Raw genomic sequence first — 4981 nt, forward strand, 5'->3', positions numbered from 1 at the left:
AAGTTATAACAATTACTCAGTGACTCGGCAGAATTGTAATGTTATATATTCCTTGGCGATGGGTGGGGCCTGTCGCAATTGATACATGGTTATGGCAACTTATAAAAAGCGCTACACTTCTTAAAATTCCGCAACGCTCCTGTGATTCCTGTGGTGTTGCAAGGTAATGTGGGCGGCGGTAATCAGTTAACATCAGTTGAACCTCTAGTTGGTCCTACTCTACCAAATAAAAAATTGCGTGTGTACAAAGTACACATTTAAGAACTAAGTGGAACTCCTTTGGTAAACTAATTTTTAAATCCCATTGAACACGCTAGTAGGAAAGATGTTCTACTTACTATCGCGCGGCCGCTACACAACCTAGCGATGTGTAGCGTAGGGAAAATGTTATACTTACTAATAATACTGACTTCAATAGGTTAAAAATGGTAAGGGAAGTGGATTTACCCTTTTGCAATTCATATTGACTTGGTGAAATAATATAAAATTTTAAACAGAAATTCAATAGTCTTTTAAGTACATACATTTCTCGAAAATTTTAGCAAAGATAGAGATAAGAGTTATTGGACGGTACCTAATTAGATATATCTGATTTATCTGCCTTTTACGTTAGTAGGGAAGATGTTCTACTTACTAGCGGCCGCGCGCTGAACCTGCACGATACAACGCTAGTAGGCAAGATGTTCTACTTACTAGCGGCCGCCCGCTAAACCTGCACGATACAACGCTAGTAGGCAAGATGTTCTACTTACAAGCGGCCGCCCGCTAAACCTGCACGATATAACGCTAGCAGGCAAGATGTTCTACTTACTAGCAGCTGCCCGCTAAACATGCACGATACAGCGCTAGTAGGCAAGATTTTCTACTTACTAGCGGCCGCCCGCTAAACCTGCACGATACAACGCTAGTAGGCAAGATGTTCTACTTACTAGTGGCCGCCCGCTAAACCTGCACGATACAACGCTAGTAGGCAAGATGTTCTACTTACTAGCGGCCGCCCGCTAAACCTGCACGATACAACGCTAGTAGGCAAGATGTTCTACTTACAAGCGGCCGCCCGCTAAACCTGCACGATACAACGCTAGCAGGCAAGATGTTCTACTTACTAGCAGCTGCCCGCTAAACATGCACGATACAACGCTAGTAGGCAAGATTTTCTACTTACTAGCGGCCGCCCGCTAAACCTGCACGATACAACGCTAGTAGGCAAGATGTTCTACTTACTAGCGGCCGCCCGCTAAACCTGCACGATACAACGCTAGTAGGCAAGATGTTCTACTTACTAGCGGCCGCCCGCTAAACCTGCATGATACAACGCTAGCAGGCAAGATGTTCTACTTACTAGCAGCTGCCCGCTAAACATGCACGATACAACGCTAGTAGGCAAGATTTTCTACTTACTAGCGGCCGCCCGCTAAACCTGCACGATACAACGCTAGTAGGCAAGATGTTCTACTTACTAGCGGCCGCCCGCTAAACCTGCACGATACAACGCTAGTAGGCAAGATGTTCTACTTACTAGCGGCCGCCCGCTAAACCTGCACGATACAACGCTAGTAGGCAAGATGTTCTACTTACTAGCGGCCGCCCGCTAAACCTGCACGATACAACGCTAGTAGGCAAGATGTTCTACTTACAAGCGGCCGCCCGCTAAACCTGCACGATACAACGCTAGCAGGCAAGATGTTCTACTTACTAGCAGCTGCCCGCTAAACATGCACGATACAACGCTAGTAGGCAAGATTATCTACTTACTAGCGGCCGCCCGCTAAACCTGCACGATACAACGCTAGTAGGCAAGATGTTCTACTTACTAGCGGCCGCCCGCTAAACCTGCACGATACAACGCTAGTAGGCAAGATGTTCTACTTACTAGCGGCCGCCCGCTAAACCTGCACGATACAACGCTAGCAGGCAAGATGTTCTACTTACTAGCAGCTGCCCGCTAAACATGCACGATACAACGCTAGTAGGCAAGATTTTCTACTTACTAGCGGCCGCCCGCTAAACCTGCACGATACAACGCTAGTAGGCAAGATGTTCTACTTACTAGCGGCCGCCCGCTAAACCTGCACGATACAACGCTAGTAGGCAAGATGTTCTACTTACTAGCGGCCGCCCGCTAAACCTGCACGATACAACGCTAGTAGGCAAGATGTTCTACTTACTAGCGGTGCTATGTGCTTCATGCTAAACTCTCTCTTTCTCACTGTCTCTCAATCGGTCTTCCAATCGCTTTCTCCCTCTTCATGGACAAATACGTCCCACATTTTCGTGTCACTTTATTGCGTTTCATCCGTAAAATTAATATCCTCATGCGCGCAAACAAGTTTCATTTCTTTCATCATATATATATATCAAACATTTTTATCTGGTATTATATATTATAAGGCTGAATTTCTTTGATTTATGGCTATGGCAATTCTATCTATCTACTTGGAAGACTGCAGTCCGTCGATACTACGTCCGTCTATAACTTATAAATACAAAACAGCTTATTTATGTGAAAACGTGACGAGGCTTCAAGACGCTCAACACGCTACGCAATGTCCGTTACAAATAATGCCCGCTGAAGATTCTTAATAGAACCAAAATTTTGGAGAGTTATTGCAATTGCAGTCGTCAACTTTGAGACATAAGACGGTAAGTATCACTATCCCAGTAATTTCACTTGCTACGGCATCCTTTAAACTGAAACACACTATTGCTTGGACATCACAATAATATTTACTTCAGGGCAGACTGCGCTACTGTGGTACCCAGCTATCAGACATTCTGGACAAAAAAGTGTGTGTTTATTTATATGTACGCACGCAAGAAGTTATTCTTCTTTTGACTAATAAAATAAATTATTCCTCGTGCTATATTACGTTTGTAGAAAAAACAATATTGTAATAAAGAAGGTATTTTAATTAGGACATCAGTACATTTTTTATGTTTATTTGTAAAGAATCAGCGCCGCCTTTTCTAATCTTTGTTGTTTTAGGGACAACTTCTTTTGACGATGCGCGCGACCATCACGCAAATTCAACACTCTGACGTTAGCTTGTCAGCTAAACAATTTGTAACATACTTCAGCTACCAAGCCTCTTGTAACTCATATTTCTACGGAAGCACAAGCAATGAACGCTTTTGCATATTTAGTACCTTTCAGCGGTAGTTGCATATTTTAGAAAAAAAATAATTATTATGCATATTTACGCTCGATCTCGCCCATCGTTCGATGCTTTTCATAGTACGCCCAAACATTGCACTCAAAATATTCTGCCCAGTAACCTCAGTAGACGTAGAACGCTCCTTTTCCGCTTACAAAAATTTATTAAGCGATCATAGACACAATTTGTCTACAGAACATTTAGTACCTACTTAGTACATATTTTTAAAGGTAAATCTTAAATTTCATTGTTAGCTAAGTAGGTATATCTTGTAATAGTTTCTTTCACAAATACGTTTGTCAGTACAAGCCTTTATAAAATGAAATAAAAATATGGCTTTTTATTTTTTCCTGTTTAATTTTATGCAGTATTTTGTAGCATATAATCCGGTCTCTAGACATCACAAACCTCAAGACCAGCCTGGCAGATGTAGTGTAGAGGCATCTCAGAACACCATCAAGGACCTGCAAGGTGAAGTAGCGACGTTGCGCAACAATTCAGTTGTTAGTAGGTCAACAGAGGCTAATAACGTCAACACGCGCCGGGTATGCATTGCTTAGTTTTGAATCAGCGAAATTCGACTCGACACCGGCTACTGTCCCCGCACGTGTAAGCGGTAATGTACCTGCCACCCGTCCCTCACCTCCTCCTCCCTCGGATAATGCTGACCATACAGACCGACAAGGATAGCTTCATTAAGGTGGAGCGGAAGAAGAGGAGGCTTCCTAGTCGTAATCAATGTGGACAGAACCAGCTCCTGCTTATCGTAGTCTCAGCGACGAATATGTACGTATGGTGACGCGTGTCGTAGTAGACTGTAACTCTTTTGTTTTTTGCGTCCCGACAGAACATACAAGCTTACGTTCAGGTCTAGATCCACTAGATCGAATCTAGGCAAATCCGCCCCCAATACAAAAAAAAAATGGTTAAGAGAGCTGGCATAGCTAATTTTCGCAATCAAAATCACTTTATTCATGTAGGCCACGGAAATGACACTTATGAATGCAAAAAAAAATTCTTATTGGATCCACCACTACTTCGTAAAGAGTTGAGCTAATGAGAAGAAGTAGCAAGAAACTCATTGCCACTCTTTTAAATCAAGATTTACATTTTCATCGTTTTACATATCATTTTCAATATATGAAGAGTGATGCAACAAACATACTGCCCCTTGTTTCAAAAAAGAAGTAAAAAAGTATATAAAAGTACTGCAAGATGGTTAGTCCGTAGTTATTGTTTTTTTGCTTTTGTTTCCTTTTTTCCGTTTCCTTGTTTATTATGTAAACTGTACTTGCAATTATTTTTTACCCGCCTTTTGCTTGTGGCTTTATTTTTGTTAATTTTTTTTAAATTACCTTTAGCTTAAAATTGTAAACATAGAATGTCTACTAAGCATGTTGAGTTAGCCTCAACATTATAAAAGAAGTTTTAAATGTGCCCATAGATTAAGATAGTTGTACATACATACATACATGTTGGCTTCCTAATAAATATAATAAATAAAAAATATATATTTGCGATTTAGTTTAGCTTAGCCACAAGATAGCGTAACAACTCATTATTTACTCATTAATTAGTTGCTAAATTGAAATAATAATAAGAAGTATGGCGAAGTGTGGGAGGTGTGGGAGGAAAGCTATAAAAATAATAAATAGGTACCACGCCAAGTCTCTGTTGGGGGGAAACACCGGACTTATGTATGACGGTTTTATTTCGCTGATGCACAATATAAGTATGCTATTTTAGACATTTTATTTTGATATAGTTCGCGTGTGGTCGATACTAATAGCGTTTTGGCGGGAAACTCATTATTATTTAGTGGCTAT

The sequence above is a fragment of the Leptidea sinapis genome, chromosome 8 (assembly GCF_905404315.1).
Source record: "Leptidea sinapis chromosome 8, ilLepSina1.1, whole genome shotgun sequence".
NCBI lineage: Eukaryota > Metazoa > Arthropoda > Insecta > Lepidoptera > Pieridae > Leptidea > Leptidea sinapis.